Source organism: Pleurodeles waltl, chromosome 4_2, assembly GCF_031143425.1.
Source record: "Pleurodeles waltl isolate 20211129_DDA chromosome 4_2, aPleWal1.hap1.20221129, whole genome shotgun sequence".
Classification (NCBI taxonomy): Eukaryota; Metazoa; Chordata; class Amphibia; order Caudata; family Salamandridae; genus Pleurodeles; species Pleurodeles waltl.
In genome coordinates, this window is record NC_090443.1 from 14,887,029 (window position 1) to 14,905,285 (window position 18,257).

The 18,257-nt window shown below is 43.0% G+C and overlaps 1 protein-coding gene across 2 annotated transcripts in view; it reads right to left on the reverse strand.

Annotated features, from left to right (window-relative positions):
• The window catches only part of CACNA1A (calcium voltage-gated channel subunit alpha1 A), a 1,156,221-nt gene that overhangs the window by 1,109,334 nt on the left and 28,630 nt on the right, over positions 1-18,257 (reverse strand). The gene's annotated exons all lie outside the window — the stretch shown is intronic.

The following is an 18,257-nucleotide window of genomic DNA, read 5'->3' on the forward strand; positions in this document are numbered from 1 at the left end:
TTCTTGCTTTCTGATGCAGACAGAGTCCTTGTGAACCTGGAAGATGCACAGCCATGGATGTTGTAGAAACAATGTTGTAGTGGGAACTCTCCCTCTGGATACAGTCTTGTTTCAATTCCTATGGCAGACCAGCAGTGGTCCCAGAGGCCAGGTTGCAGAAGTGTCTTGCAGAGAGTTTCTTGTAGAGTAGTAGACTCTTGCTTGACAAATCTAGGGTCCCACCCTCAGGGGAACCCTTAAGTAACTCAGACAGGGGGATGGACACAGTCTGTAGTGACTCACCTATCAGAGGCGGTAAAGGACGTAACCTAGCTGGCCTAACTAGTCAGATGCTCGCAGGGGCCTCTGCCCTTCTTGTTTTTAAGATGGCAAAGCTCTGTGTACCTCCTTAGGGGAGGCGCTGGGGGTGGCCACTCTCTGTTTTTTTGTGCAGTTCCACGCCAGAGCGGGATCCAAGGGTTGCTGTACTGTTGCAAACCGGTATTATGCAAGGAGGGCACCCTATGTGCTCTTCGAAGCAGTCTGGTGGTGCTCAGAGGCCACCCCACGTGAGCCCAGAGACACCCATTTCAAAGGGAGAGGTGGTCACACCTCTCCCCTACAGGAAATCCTTTGTTCTGTCTTCCCCTGCTTGTGTTAGCCTCATCAGCAGGAGGGTGGAACAGTGTCTAGGGTCCACAGCAGTGCAGGCTGGCGTGCAGACCCTGTAAGGATGTAAAGGCATATATGCGGATCCTCTAAGGAACCCCCATAGTACATGGTATCATGCAACTAACACTGGAATCGGTGTAGTTGCATGATTACAACATGTTTGATACCAAACATGCCTAGGTTCGGAGAAGCCAATATGTAGTTGGACATCTCATGTTGACCAGTGTCTACTATATACCTTAGATGGCTTCCCCACACTTACAAGACCCAGAGGATGGAGTCTGGGGTTTGTAGGGGTGCTCATGCAGGGGTAGCCTCACACTCAGAACCATGCACCCAGTCCTTGGTCTGAAGGGCCTTCCATGGGGAGGCCTTGCACTTACAGTGTCCAAGTGCAGTGACTGTGATATATGGCAAGTCTTATATGTAAAGTGAAAAGTGCATGCACCATTTCACCAGGCTGCAATGGCAGGCCTGCAGACACAGTTTTCATGGGCTCCCACGGGTGGCATAAAACATGCTGCAGCTCATGGGAGACCCCTGGGATACCAATGCCCTAGGTACCTAAGTACCATTTAGCAGGGACTTACAGAGGAACCCCAGTATGCCAATGGTGAGTGAAGGAATTACTTACCAAGTATATTTTAAGGGAGAGAGCACCGACACTGGGGTCCTGGTTAGAAGGATCCCAGTGTACTACAGTCTAAACACATTGTCACCACACAAAAAGTGGGGTAACTATGTCAGAAAGATCCTACTTTCCTACACCCATTAAAGGAGGGTGTTGCTTCAGACTCAAAAACTTGAATAGCAAGAATGTTTTACAGACGAACAACAAAGAACACCCTCTCCTGGACTGGTGTATAGAATTTTGCACTCGTTGGAAAAGCTGATAGCTAGGAGTACCTCAAAATTCTAGCCCTTGAAATCATGGATCCTCAATGATAAACATGACATGCCTTGGAGTCAAATTTCTTAACATTGTATGTGTTCACATCTTGTGCTTCAACGCAGTGTCCTGATATTTTTTTTTACTCACACGTGGTTTGTCATTGTGTGGCTCGCCACTGTATTTTTGAAATGCTTGTATCTAAACACGTGTTTCCTTTGCTCCCTCTTTATAGAAGTTGACATGCCACAACCCTCAGCATCCATTAAATCAGTGGGACACATGAACGTCAACGGCGAATGCCTCTGATTTTTATTTTCCCTTCCCTCTGACGTGAAAGAAGATATTATAGTTTTCCACTTACATTGATGCTGGAGTAGCTTCTGAAGGAAATCTGGAGTGGAGCTTTCCACTCAACTTTATTCATTCATGATCTCCAAGACCTTCATTATGAGTGGTCTTAGATAGGGGAGGGTATTCACCCAACATCAAAAATAACTGCTATCAATGGTACTGGTAACGCCAGGGGTGGGAAAAATTGACCCATTACAAGTTGAACTTTGAGGGTTCGTTAAGCAATGAGGATTAGAGGAAACTGGTAATTTTGAGCCTCATTCCACAGTAATTTCTCATTATAACCCTGAGTTTCATCCTTAAGATTTCAGCTGCTCAGAGGAGCCAAAATCTCTGATTGAGTGTAAATACATCAATGGTGTTCCAGTGGATAATTCCAGTGCAGTCAGTCACAATCCACACCAGAATAAAGTGGTCATTCATGATGAGGACCAAAGTGTCCTTCTTGACATATTAATCCAAAACAGTGACTGCTACATGTCACACTTGCCTGGAAGGCAAATGATACATGGCTTAAGGTAATCTTTCCCTGATTTCTTCTTGCTACATTTAGGGCAGTTAAGATACTTATCAAGCTAATAAAGGTCAGCGGCTGAGCAGAACAAAATGTGAAACTGTTAAAAACTATAGATAGAATCACAGAAAAATAGCAATGCTGACAAAAAGTGAAACATTTCACAAAAATCTAAATTAGGCAGGGACCAGTTTCAAGAGATCATCGCGGTGGAGGGCTGAAAGAGAAAATTATTTCCAACTACTTTGGGCTGTGGCTTGTGGGATCGCTGGGTCAGCCAGCAGCCTAAAAGAAACTGCACAATTTTTGGCCTTCTGTGAACCTGCATGTTCAGTATGCGTATCAAGTAATTTTGCTTCCTTTTTCCATGATCATTAATGAAAAGATTGCATTTCAAACACATTGAGGACATTTGTAGCTATCTCTTTTAAGTTAATTGAATTTCTTTCATAAGTGAAAGTTAACAATAACAATAAAATACGTTGTTATTAACATTAAAATTATTATTAAAAGTTAAGCGGGTATGCTTTAATTTGTTTACTTAATCTGGGGTTAAAAAGAGAGTTTTCTTTTGTAACTTAAAGTGTTCTCTAATCCCACACAGAGGTGTAGGCAGTGTTAATGGGTTGAGGAAGGATACCCAAAATGGAGAACCAGAACTACAAGCAAGTGAATTGTTCAGGCTTACTTTGATCACAGGTGAAATTACGAAGTGAATATTACCCATAAGACATCTACCACAAATAAGACTCAGGCAGTCTAAGTAAAGTAGACCTGGCCATTTTGTCCAACACGAGAATTAACTGTAAATTTATGTCAATTAAAAAAATATGCTGACTGCATATGATGCCTGTGATAATCTTCAAAAGAGATGCGTGGAAACTAATATTTGGTCTTTAGATGGAGTCAACTATCAAATTCTCTCTGGAGTGAAAATGCCTATTAGCAAATTAAATGGTTATATTTTTGGTTAGTGGGTTTAGGTTTAAAGAGAGTTTCTTCTGGTAAACACAAAGTGTTCTAGGATCCCGTAAGGATGGAGAGCTATTCACCGTTAATGAATATCAGAAAGGATTCTACAATGGAGAGTATGTGATGCAAAGAACATTAGCAGTTTTCAAACTGAATAGTTTTTTCAATAGTACTTCTACCAGTGATTATTTTTCCAAAACAGAACAATGGAATAGGCATTATTTCTGTTCACTAGAGTATTTTTATGAATGCCTCTTTCACTGTAAATCAATGGAATATAATGGGATTCTAGGGATGTTATCTTCTATAGGAACTAGAACTTCTAGATGATATTTGTACTTTAACCCAAGTATTCTTCATACTAAATGGAGTCCCTGCTCAGACATCGTACTTGGGATAAACATACAGCACTCTTCATAGAATACCAGAGTTAAAATAGATGAATGACAGAAAAGAAGGAAAAGATTCACACTATAGATGCATGTCTAGAGGTATAAGGGTGCAAGCTGAAAAAAGTAGGAAAACACATAGCCTGTTAGAGTCACCAAAACCACCAACCTTTAAACAGGTAACTTGCCACAAGCTAAAGGAAACGTAAGCCAATGAACTGAAAAATGCCAATTTTTAATATTTAATATGACATGACTAGAAAAATCATGACTGCCAAATTAAGAGCAAATATTTCAAAATCATTATCTCAAAGATCCAAACTATGTAATCAAGTTGGAATTTGCTGAGGTGGTATCAAGAACCATGCTTACTGAAGTCACCATTTCAGAATGAAAACCAAATACATTATTTGTCATCCCTAATATTATACGTTTCTCCTTTAGGTAAAGGTGGAAAGGAAGGTAATGGCTTGTATAGGGTCATCTTCCGATAATTGGCCTAATCTCTGATTCCGTGCTTAAGTTAAAGTGCTGGAATTCCATTTTTTAACAACCAGATCCACCATCAGGTTTGCCTTGTGTTAGACCAGATACCAGCTGAAATGGCATTGAAGGGGATGTCATTATGACACTTATTGAAGAGGATCAGCATGGTTTTTCATACACACAAACACATTCAGTAATCAATCAATTTGCCAAAGTCTTGAAAAGGAGCCAGTGCTAACTTGGTGGTTGATACTGAAAAGTTGTTTTACAAGGTGAATCAGATTTATTGCTTGCTCACATTGGCATGTTTTAAAGTAGGTGATCAATATTTGAAGGTATTTTGTGTATTTAATTTTGACAACTAAAGCCACTATATTAGTTGTGAGTTGAATGGGACTTACAATATCTCTAGGTTAGTGACTGTTTAGACACAGTGCTACAAACCTTGCATTTATCCAATCAATATATTAGGCAGAAAGAGTATGCAGATGACACACTAGTTAATATTTTAGATACTATTAATCAGGAACACACTAGCAACAGATAACTGAATAGGTCTGGTGTCTTATCAGGATACAGAATCAATTATTTATCAATCTAGTAAGTGGAATTTAAAAGAGGACTACCGGGAAGGATAATCTGGTTGTAAAGATTACATAGGGACATTCACAAGAAAGTAATTAATCTGCACCTATAAAAACAGTCTTAGAATGGGTGAATATTTACTTCTTTTTGAAATTCACAAACATTGTGAGTATTATGCCTGGGAAGCTGTGTAGCCAGAGGTCTCTGGGCGTAATAGTCGGAAGGTTATATGACATTTTCACCGAACTCCAGTTTCCCCAGTGAGTAATTGTACATAGCATAGGTGTAACCACAAAGGAAAAAGAGACTGAATAGCAAAGGCACATCTGATTTCTTGTCTTCTTTTCACTCCAAGGTGAACATTTGTCTATTTGGAGAAACTCATTCACCTACCTCTCCTCAGGTTTAGAGATCATCCATTCCCCTTCTGATTCTGGAAGGGAATTTTTGCCAACACTTTGCTGAAGGATGTTTCCAACCATTTCCAGAGTTGTAAAGTATCAAACTAGACATTCACAAACTTATAAGGTTAACCACACCTTGTCCCACCCACTTCCCTCCCCTTGTGTGGCAGCTACTAGGGTGCATTTCTACGCATCCATGGCAGAGACATACCAGTAGTAAACCCAATAAAAGTTGCCAGGATTCATTTTTTTATTCTTGTTGGATCTAAACCTATCCTTGTGTCCAAACATGCCTTTGAGAATTTGCCCCATATCATTTAGGGGGGAGGGCGCTATATTCTTTAAAACATACCAGCTGAAACCACCAGACAAAATAATTAACGATTAAAATCTTGGAGTAACTTACATTGTAGAATATTTGTAAGAATTAGGATGTTTTAAATGGTTGTACCAGCAAGATTTAATTTGCTCTTAGAAAATATATTGAGCTTAATCCAGCAACAGCACCTTAAGGAACATCAAGGATACATATCATCTTTCCTCTAGAACTACATATACTCACATTATCATGGATTAGGTTGCATCAACCACTAGCTAATGATTCCGTTTTTTAATTATTTTCATGCATAAATGAAAAACATGAAAGATTTTGTGTAAAGAGTCTCAAAACCTAATACGATCCTGCAGTCTCATCGTACTGATTAGATCTTTGAGATTTTAAAATGTAACTATCAGAGATCTAGCAGTAAAATCACAAGCAAAAGTCTGCAAATGTTTGTCAAAAATCGTCCGTAAACCAGGAACATATTTTACATTTTGTCCTGTGCAGTTTGAATTATTGACTGAATTTGCTTTACTTTTGAATCAGTATTAAACTTCACATTGCTTAACATAATAATTAAATTGATATGTGTTTCACTTTGGACAAATTATAAAAGGATCTTTTCAAAACAGAGTTTCTGAAGCTTAAGTATATAAAGTTGTAAATCTCCATATGCTAGAAATTCTTTCAAGATGAATAAATAACAACCTATGGTTTTTGAAAAAATAATTTTAAATGGTTTATTTTTCTGAATGTGCAGTTGCCTTGTTTGTATTAAAATATGTAATGTTTTCACATTGTAATGGGAACTAAAGCAGAACAAATTAAAATAATATAGTGGTGGTTTTTGCGTGTATCTAAACTTATTCTTTGCATTGGTTGCAAACACTCCCCTTACCCACAAACTCCAAGAATATGATTATCATGTTTCTGATTTTTTAAACATCTGTGTGCCCAGTTGAAATAACGGCAACTTTGACAATGATATCTGTGACTTAAGCCTGAATTTGTGCTGATAGTGAAACTATTATTAAATATAATGATACTGGGATAATTCTCTCCACCCTATTTAAATTACATCTAAAGTTAGACTGTGCTTGTTGAAAAGCCCCTTTTCTAATCTACCTTTTTATTGTTCTGCATGTTTACTTATGCAATTAATAGTAATCAACAGCTGAAGGCAACCATTTACTTATTGCAAAGATTCTTGTGCAGCAATGCAACACATGGGCAAACAAATTAGTAATGTTTGACCTGTTTGAGCTGGAAACAAAATTGCAGCAAATTTATATTTACCCAGAAGATTCAGGAGATGCACAATTGTGCTTTTACAGTAGTTCTTAGTGCCAGACTGGGAGATCAATGTTGTCCATGTACAGTATAAAAACAATGAGGAACAGAATATCACATGCACGGTGTACGGCTGATAGGTCAAATAAACATCTCAAGTACAGCCGTATAGCTCAATGCAATAACTGATATACAGTGCAACATGCCTAGACCAACTTACACCCCATGTATAGTATAACACGCACACACACAAGCACCCACACACAATGTACTAAACTGCACACAAATACACAACTTACAGTATAAAATACATATCTGTATAATATCCAACAGACTGTAAACCCCACAGAAATCAATTAAAGGATGTTTGTAGGATATAAGACACATTTCTTCTTAACACACCGTGACCAATAAAGCACACACAGACCAACGTTTCATCCCATGTACTGCATAATACAGCACATAAATGAACGCAACACCCCATATTTATTATACCATACAAAACAATGGAATGTACTGGACTATGTACATGGCGGCATGCCACCATGCACAGTATAAAATGAAGATCAGCACTGGATAAAAAGCACAACATTATACACAGCAGAATGTAACGCACAATGCAAAGTAAAATATATGAAATCACAGATCAATATATCTCCGAGCACAGAATAGCACACGGATAGTTAAAATACTACTGCAGGCTATTATACAATAGTGAAAGTGAATGTATTGCATTTTTTTAAAAAGCATATCAATGTCACCTATGTACATTAAAACACACATAGACCGAGGAGACTGTTGGTGTATGATGAAAACTCATATATACAATAACCTATGAACGTTATAATTGATCAGTGTTATACGCTATGTGAAGTATAACACACACATCATTTTTACACTAAATGCACACTATAACAACACAGAAATGAATGTAACACCCCATGTGGGTCTTAATGAAAGATCACTATATTAATATATGTAGAGTATAACACACATAGTTCACTGTAAGACGCCTGTAAAATATGACACATGCTAATCAATGATAAAAACACAAAAAATAATGTAACAGTATAGTACACATTCAGATCAATATGAAGCCCTGTGTGGTAATACATAACCATACTAACACATACAAAAAATAACCCTCCAGTGCACAGTAAAAAACACAGATCAATTTAACCCTGTTTATGTAGTCAAACATTTACACAAATCAGTTTAACAATGAGCATACAGTAACGTCTAGATAATTTCATCGCTTAATTTACTGTCTAACACACAGGCCAATGGAATGACCACTATATATCGTAACACATCAATGTCACACCCTTATACAGTGTAAACACAGATCAATTAATTCCTATTGCACAGTAAAACACTTACACGGCCATTGAGCACAGCTCGTTGACAGTAAAACACAGAGATCAGAGTAACATCCCATGTACAGTAAAAATAAAAATAAAGACAAATGTAACAACTTGTGTACCACCAAAATCACAAACAGATGCATTTAACAGAAAATGGATATAAACACAGATGTGTGTCAGTAAAGAATAGCATGGTATAGCAATATCAGTATAGTATATCATGGAGATCAATGTAGGACACAATGTATTTCAAAACACAAACATTAATGTGACAACTCATACATTCTCAAATCCCTGTGTACAGTAAAACACTCTCAAAGAGCCATGTACCATCCCAAGTACACGTCAGCACACAGACGATGCATAATAACCCATGCACACTAAAAACAAATGCACATATTTACAAGTTTTTGGCGCAGGGCAACGCTGCAAGCCTTCTTGCGGCGCTGCCCTGCGTCAAAATAAAAGGGCAGGAATGTGCCATATCAATAAGATACAACGCATTCCTGTACTTTTCCCTTGTGCTGACATGGTGCAAGGGTGTCTGCATTGCAGAGATGATTGTTTTTGTGCAGGAAGGGACACAGGAAAAACAAAGGAAAAATAGCCATTTCTCCTCGTTGAGCCACCCTTATGCCTCCCCTGGGGAGGCACAGGCTTTTGACACATTCCCAGCTTTACGAAATCTTGTAAATCTGGGAATGTGTCAAATACCATGGATATTACTTGGGGACACCCACCGTAATGCCTAAGGCACGCCTCCATGTCGCAGGGTGAGGCAACGAAGCAACTTGCGGTTATTTAAAAGGCCATGAAAAGCCACGCAGGATGGCTTTACGCAGCCCTGTAAATATGGCCTTGCAGTGTGCGCCGCCGGACCATCACTAAAAGTGTCGGCCCGGCGGTGCAGAGGGGTTTGTAAATAAGCCCTGAAGATCGTTGAAAGACGTGAGCCAAACATACACCAATATCTTCATAACAATGGTTACAGAGTAAGATACAGATAATTATTAAATCCCACGCACAGTATAACACACATATCAAAGGACTAGCTAATGCATTTTACAACACACGCATCACTGTAACATCTCATTTACAGTACAACACACAAATCAGTATAATAGCCTATGTACAGTAGAACACATTCACAGTATAGCATTCTAATCAATGACACACCCCATGTGCAACCTTACACACAGATTGATGTCTCACTTAGCATAAATGTTTTTACACAACTCACATACAACACCCTGGTATAGTACCACATTTGTCTTAATCTTGCAATATTATACATAAACATGTCAAAATTTCCCCATGAACACCATATGATAAAATCAGAATAATGTTTCTCACCTCATTCAACAACACATAAATCCGTCTCGCGCTGCACACATCATTACTATGATTAATGTCTTGTGGTACATACAATATAAAAGATAGCACAATATCACCTTGTGCACAGTAAAACATATAGCATACATATTGATTTCTTATATATATACAGTTTACTATGGATTAATGTTTCAACTCACACCATATAAAAGACCAGGCTGAGTTCCCATAACGTACCTCTTACATAGACGGTTCACTCTACATACAGGGTGGTGTAGATTTGTGTCTTGTGATCTGTGGCATATTAACTCCTAAGCAGACTAGGCTAGCTATTTTTGAAGGAGAAGCCAAACGTGAGTTCCTAAAAAAACATGCTAGAATGATATTACGGGAAACAAATAATGATTTTTATATATAGAACTGGCGGGTAGGAAAAACAAGAATGGTCTTACTGGATCGTTATCAGGTCAACATCAGGAGTACATTTCTTTGGGTATTATATATCCACCATATTAAAATCACAGGCGCTGCAAATCGGTAAATTAAATTCCTATTGGTGTTATTGTTAACACCTGGCATGCTCACTCTCAGTATTGCAATGCACTGTAAAGGACAGGGCTTGTCGGAACTCAGTCCTTTCACAACTTAGACTCATCCCCTCATTCCCAGTGTACCTACAGTATTGACACAGCCCATAGCATTCTAGCACCATAGTAATCAACAGGAAGAGTACAAGCAGGAGGGGAAGGGCTGTCTCAGGCTTGTGGGGGAAAGGTAAAGAGTGAAGACAGCTCCAGCTCTCTGCCCAACAGGTTAAGAGCCCACGTGTGAAGAAGAGGTGGCTAGCCAGGAAAATGGAAAGAGACAAAGGTGATCACAAGTGTTTCCTCTATGTGCTCTATACTATAACTCCCAATTTTATTTTCTGTGTGGACAAAATCCACCTCATGATTACTCCACTCTGATGGATTTTCTTGGCAGTGACCTTGTAATCGATGTGATGACTTAGAAGGATTGCACAACAATAAAATAGCATTGGGAAAATTATTGAAACCAACCAAATCAGCTAGATGCATTGGGCAAACAGACCACAGTTCTGTCCACTGACAACTTGTCAGTAAGAGCTACTGACAAAACCACACATGAGACCATGTTAGATATATCCAACAGAGAAACAACGCTTGCTCGTGTACATAGACCAATGAAAGGAAGATCCTCTAGAGAAAACACACATGGTCTCTTTTGTAGATCAGAGCTGCTAAATTCAATGGTCAGGAAGAGTGTAGCTTCATTTATAAACGGGGCAAGCTAGGTCCGCTTGGCACAAAGAAAATTACTTTATAGAACGTATGGGCAAGCTAGATCCACTGGTGACATGAAACGTGACCATAGACTAACAGAGCAATCCACTGCAGACAACGAGGATATCCTCATGAACAGACCAGCCCAGCATAATATTTATGTACTTAATGATTTATTTCGCAGGTACATAATTCAGATTTTTCAGAGTAACGTTTCACATGTACATAAACAGATGCTACAAAAGATAATAACATTCATAAACGGAAATAAGGTCAAAGATTTGTCAGTGTTAGGTGATACATGTACAATTACCACTATACTACACAAAATAGTAAACATTAAGATAGAGAAAATAATAGAAATGTTCAAATATACATAATTGGAAATAGATTGGTAGACTGTTGGAGGATAGAAACATCTACACTGCAAATGTCCGTAGAAATATCATTGTAGATGTAGGTGCATCATTACCTTGAGTGTCCAAGAGAGGGATTTGCATGCACAGCAATGCAGAGAGAGTTCCACATTTCTAGGGTACTTCCTGAAAAAGATGGCTTTATCTTTATTTGCTTCTTAACTCAAGGCAATTAAAGAACCCTGAATTCTGAGCTTCTTATAGGGTGACTTCCTCTGAAGCAGTTCATTTTTGTGCACTGTATTTTGTGCTTGGCTTTATGCATAATGCAGGCCAGCGGAGCTGCACAGTGCAGGGCTGTCTTCACAGGAGTCGGATGCACCTTTTACTATGGCCTTCATGCCATGTATAGTGAATTCTGCAATAACTGGACTAGGATTGTGATGTGAAGAGAAGAGAGCAGATAAGTGTTTATTTGGTCTCGACTCAGGGTGAAAAGGCATCCAAGATTGAAAGTCTTCTATGTCTGCCCTAGAAAAATATGTCTTCCAGGCAGGTGAATTTTATGTGTAGCAGCATTATCATCTGCAGAGAGATGATACAAGATGTTAGACTGTTTCAAAAGTGTAGTTAGATGTTCCAGCTATAGACTATGCAAAGTTCACAGAGCAGTCAAATGCAACGGTGATGGATCATGCTGTGGAAAGTGTTTAACCACTCCCTGCTTCTTTCTGTCTTTGTTCAGAGTTTTGCTGTACTAATGTGCTAAATTCTACGTGTTCTGACTTTTTGATTTAAAATAGATGGCTTCATTAATAATATTTTTGTTTCAAGTGGGCCTTCACTGAGGACAACTTTCATTTCTTGTTCTGGGTTTTAATGCAGGCAGCATACTCGATACCATGGTTAAGATACCAAGATGTTTAGTGTCTCTGAGCCACTGTTTACTTTTTTGCCTAGTGCCAGCTTTTAATGAGATGAGGAGAAAAGGATAAGATTGCCTTAGAAGTCCATTGGTATTAGGGCTCTGTCCTCATTCCTCCATTTTTGCAAAAAGGAGGTACAAGCTAAATCCCTTCATGTGTAGGCTCCACAGAGTTGTATCAGGTCACCATTACTTAGAAATGTGCTCAGCTAAGAAACTTAAGCATGGTTTGCATTGTTCCAGAGTAGGTTACAAGTCCCTACAAAAATGCTATTTGTTGATGGTATTGTTTTTCTGGTGATAAAGTGTCAACAATAGTTATATAATGCATTGTTATTGCCTGGGGTGACAGATAATGTAGTAATGGTAGTGCCTGTCGTCTGATAATCTAGTCCCAGACATTTGAAACTTAACTTTTGTGTTGTAGAGAGTCTCTGTGCATGACACATATTCTTCCACTGTTGAGTAGTCTGGTGGGAGTATAAGATGTCTGACCAGTTGAGACTTTGTTGAGCCAGTTGTCATGAATCATAAGAGTAGGACCTGAAGTTTCAAGAGACCAGTTAAAACTGACATAAGCACAGGCAAAAAAGAGACTGAAGCCAGAGACATCGAGCTTATGGAAGTGGCAACTGGGGCTGGGGTACAGGAGCTGGGCATTCCGGGTTAGGGAGAAACTGTAATCCAGTCAGGTCAGCAGTAGGACAGCATTCAGGATACTTTTAGTAACAAGGTAGTATGAACAAGTTGACTTACTTCCGTTTTGTTGTTTCCCATAGGCTCACTGTATTTGGTGCTCCCTGCACCTTCATTTTGTTTTTCCACTTCCCTTTCCAATTTCTTCCCCTCTGGCTTCATACTTAGAGGATGCTTTTGCGGCACCCCTGGCCTTTATTTCCCTTGATTGCTGCTCAACCCTACTGACATTTTTCAACATTCCTGGTGCTCCTACCTTGGAGTAGTTTCTGGGATTGCTAACCACGATCACTAATGGAGCATCAGGTGATTTACAATTGGATAGGGACTGTGCTACAACAACATGTGCTAATATATTTTCTAACGCTATACCCTTGCTTTATAGTCAGGCTAGATGCACAAGTGAAGAGCGTGCTCCCTTTACACCTCACAGAAAGAGAGAGCAAGAAGTGTACCAAGCTCAACCACTGCGAGACGAGTTGTTTCTCTTTTCCCTCCATCCCCATTTTCACCTCACAAGAACCTATAGGCTGGACAATACCGCCTCTGAGGAACCAATGCAGACTGGCTTTACACGCTAAATACTGAGCATGGAAGAAAGAGAATACCGGTGAAAGGAGAGACTTTGTTAATACACGTTGTCAGAATGGCTTTTTCATACAAAATTGCCTCTTGCTTAATAGAAAAAACACGATTGACTCTAAAGAGCATATCCTGGACAAGCCTTTCATCCTCAAAAGTATTTGCTATCAAAAAAATGCATTTCCATCTTAGATTCGGCCAGACTAAGATGCAAGGGCCAGTACTGATGCAGCACTAATTGACAGGAGAGCTTCTGCTGTTTCTTTGATAAAGACTTCTGTAATTTTATCTCGGAAGCATCCTGAGTCCCAGAATATCCATTTACTATGCTATTTACCTCATACTTTAGCAGCGCCTGAGAAATATTATATATTTTTCTCATCCACGAGCAGTTGACAACTAAGGGGCATTTAGACATTGGAGACATTACTTAGAAGGTTCACCATATAGCATCACCATCTGGACAAATCGGAAAAAGGTACGTCTTAAAATTCATGAGATGTGCTAAGCCAGACATGCCCGGTAGTCCCTTTTCTTTTTGCGTTTCTGTTATTACATTACGTATCTGCTAGGCTAGGGATAATGAAAGGCTGATGCACTTTCACAGCAAGAAAATGAGAGATTGTCCTATGGAAGATCACTCGACTATTCAAGCCTTCCAGACTACAGTGCCAATAGACTGTTTGTAGTTAGGAAATGTCTTCAAACTCAGTTAATCAGGATGTGCCATGACACTACAATGCTGCTCTTAATTGTAATGGTCACACTCCACATAAAGAATCCTCATAAATCGCCAAAATATCAGCATTCCTGGCATGAGTGGATTATGAGCGTGAATACTGGGAAAGATAAGGCTGTAATTGATCTGATGAGTTTGTTTTTAACTAAATCCAAACTAAGAGTAGCAGTGTAATGTCAAGCAACATTTGTCTTGGATATAATCTTGTTTATGAATCAGAAGATGGAGATGTCAGAATAGGCTGTTTTTATAGTTTTTTTATATTTGTATATCTTCTAATAACAATTTGAGTGAAGACTTGCCATATAAAAGCCGAATGAGCTCCTTACGCTTTTTGAATAAAATGGTCTCAAGAACGTTATGATGGTCTAATTTAAGTAGGCATTTACGTCTAGCATTGTGCATACTATTCTCAGAAGAAGGTGGCTTTGAGAAAATTAATTAGGTTACTACAACCACTTCCTACATATCAAAATCCTGGTTTCAATTATAATATCAGGTGAGAGACTTTGGGATGGGAATTTTGCTAGGACAGAGTGCATTCATATACTTCAGCTGTCTAATGCCCTTGTCGTTATAGACAGACTAGCTATACCAGTGGCGAGTACAGACCATTTAACACATCTGAGAAAGAGAGAGAGAGCTGTATCAACCTTGCCCACTTTAAGACAAGTCATCCAACTAGAGCATATTCTTTTTTCCTCCCCATCCCTATTTTCCCCTCACAAGAACCTGTAGGCAGGGGATTTTCCATTTCTTAGCCTGCCACTGCTGTTTCCTGAAGACTGACAGAGCAGCATCAAAGTCCAATCCTGCCATCTTCCACAAGACGAACCTCTTGAGGACACCCCCGCGCCGCACAGCCACCAGCTGTGTGTGTGCCCCTCGCTGCTGCTCGCAGCCTCGTTGTGCCGTCTGCCTCACTGTTCCCTGCCCCAGCAGTTCCGCCGTATTTTCGTGGTATATTGTGGTTTTGTTGTATTTTTATTGCCTTTTGTATTAACTTTGCTGTTGTCCCCCTGTGCCTTGCCCGCCCCGCTCCCCGCTTCCGGCCGCCGCTCACGCGGCCACGCCCCCTTTTGTTTTGTGTCCTCCCCGCCTCCCAGCTGCTCCTCCCTCCCACTTAGCCTTAAATGGCGACCGCGCGGCTCAGGTGAGTGTAACCTGCTCTCAGGACACCCCCGCGCCGCACGGCCACCAGCTGTGTGTGTTCCCCTCGCTGCTGCTCGCAGCCTCGTTGTGCCGTCTGCCTCCCTGTTCCCTGCCCCAGCAGTTCCGCAGTATTTTCGTGGTATATTGTGGTTTTGTTGTATTTTTATTGCCTTTTGTATTAACTTTGCTGTTGTCCCCCTGTGCCTTGCCTGCCCCGCTCCCCGCTTCCCGCCGCCGCTCACGCGGCCACGCCCCCTTTTGTTTTGTGTCCTCCCCGCTCCCGCCTCCCAGCTGCTCCTCCCTCCCACTTAGCCTTAAATGGCGACTGCGCGGCTCAGGTGAGTGTGACCTGCTCTCAGGACACCCGCTGTGTGTGTGCCCCTCGCCCCTCGCTGCTGCTCGCAGCCTCGTTGTGCCGTCTGCCTCACTGTTCCCTGCCCCAGCAGTTCCGCCGTATTTTCGTGGTATATTGTGGTTTTGTTGTATTTTTATTTCCTTTTGTATTAACTTTGCTGTTGTCCCCCTGTGCCTTGCCCGCCCCGCTCCCCGCTTCCCGCCGCCGCTCACGCGGCCACGTCCCCTTTTGTTTTGTGTCCTCCCCGCTCCCGCCTCCCAGCTGCTCCTCCCTCCCACTTAGCCTTAAATGGCGACCGCGCACCTGCTCTCAGGACACCCCCGCGCCGCACGGCCACCAGCTGTGTGTGTGCCCCTCGCCCCTCGCTGCTGCTCGCAGCCTCGTTGTGCCATCTGCCTTACTGTTCCCTGCCCCAGCAGTTCCGCCGTATTTTCGTGGTATATTGTGGTTTTGTTGTATTTTTATTGCCTTTTGTATTAACTTTACTGTTGTCCCCCTGTGCCTTGCCCGCACCGCTCCCCGCTTCCTGCCGCCGCTCACGCGGCCACGCCCCCTTTTGTTTTGTGTCCTCCAAGCTCCCGCCTCCCCGCTGCTCCTCCCTCCCACTTAGCCTTAAATGGCGACCGCGCGGACGCGCAGCGGTCACGCGCAGCGGGCACGCCGATTGCGCGCCAAAGGCAAGCCCGTCTGCGCCCGTCCGCGCCTGGACAGCGCCCAGTGCCAGGAGCCCTGGCCCCCACCGACGCAAGACGACCCGACAGACCTACAACGCCGCTGCCCTCTATGCACTCAATGCCGGCCAGAACCCCTTCTGCTGCCGAGCCGCCCCGAAACGCATTCACGGACCCTTCACCTGCAGATCCTGCAAGTTCACCTGCCTCCGAAACTGCACCGCGCCCGCCAAGCCAAGCACCAGCAGCAACCTCAAGTGCATCCTGCTCAACACCCGCTCCGTTCACAGACACGCCGTGGAACTCTGGAACCTCCTCGACACAACATCACCAGACGTCGCCTTCCTCACTGAAACGTGGATGAACGCCTCCTCAGCCCCCGACATCGCCATCGCCATCCCGGACGGGTACAAGATCATCAGGAGGGACCGCGTCAACCAGACCGGAGTAGGCATCGCCATCATCCACAAGAACACCATCCGCATCACGACCAACTCCAACGACACCTTCGCCACCGCCGAGCACCTCCACTTCCAGATTCACACCGACCCAAAGATGACCCTCAGAGGCACCCTCATCTACAGACCCCCGGGACCACGCACACAATTCAGCGAAGACATCACGGACTTCATCAGCCCACACGCCCTCCCCTCCACCGACTACATCCTCCTAGGGGACCTCAACTTCCACCTGGAGAACAACAAGGACCGCAACACCACCGCCCTGCTGGACAACCTCGCCAACCTCGGACTCAAGCAACTGGTCAACACCCCCACCCACTACGCCGGCCACACGCTTGATCCCGTCTTCTCATCCAGGAAGCACATCACCTTCAGCCACTCCACCGGACTCCACTGGACCGACCACAGCTGCGTCCACTTCAGCTTCAGGAAAACCACAACCCACCACCACCCGCAACAGGTTCCTCACAGGAGCTGGAGCAAGATCACCGCCGACCAGCTCACCACCTCCCTCAGCCAGAACCCACCTGCCAGCACAACGGACCCCAACGAAGCAGCCCGCAACTTCACGCAGTGGCTGACCGCCTGCACCGACGACCTCGCACCACTGAAGAACCCTCCCAGCAGACCCAGAAGCAAGAAGGCCCCCTGGTTCACAGACGAACTCAAGGACTCCAAGAAGACCTGCCGCACCCTCAAGAAAGCCTGGCTCCTCGACCAGACCACCGACAACATGACTGCCCTCAAACACGCCACCCGCAAGCACCACCAGCTCATCCGCACCACCAAGAAGAAATCACTGAAGGAGCGACTGGACAACAACGCCCACGACAGCATGGAACTCTTCAGCATCGTCAAGGAGTTCTCCAACCCCAGCACCGGCAACAACGACATCACTCCCTCACAAGATCTCTGCGACTCTCTCGCATCGTTCTTCCACCGCAAGATCGCCGACATCCACAACAGTTTTGGCACACCATCCACGCACCCAACCGTCGAACCAACGCACCCCACCGCCACCCTCCGCACCTGGACCACGGTGACCACCAAAGACATAGCCCGCACGATGAACACCATCCACTCCGGATCTACAACCGACCCCTGCCCCCACCACGTCTTCAACAAGGCCGACTCCACCATCGCACCCTAACTCCGGGACGTCATCAACACCTCCTTCAACACCGCCACCTTCCCGGAGAGCTGGAAGCATGCCGAGCTCAGCGCCCTACTTAAGAAACCAACAGCGGACCCCACCGACCTCAAAAACTTCCGCCCCATCTCGCTCCTCCCTTTTCCTGCCAAAGTCATCGAGAAGATTGTCAACAAACAGCTTGCCGCTTTCCTCAAGACTAACGGATCCCTCGACCCCTCGCAGTCCGGTTTCAGAGCCAACCACAGCACCGAGACCGCCCTCATCGCAGCCACCGACGACATCCGAGCCCTGCTTGACAACGGGGAAACAGCGGC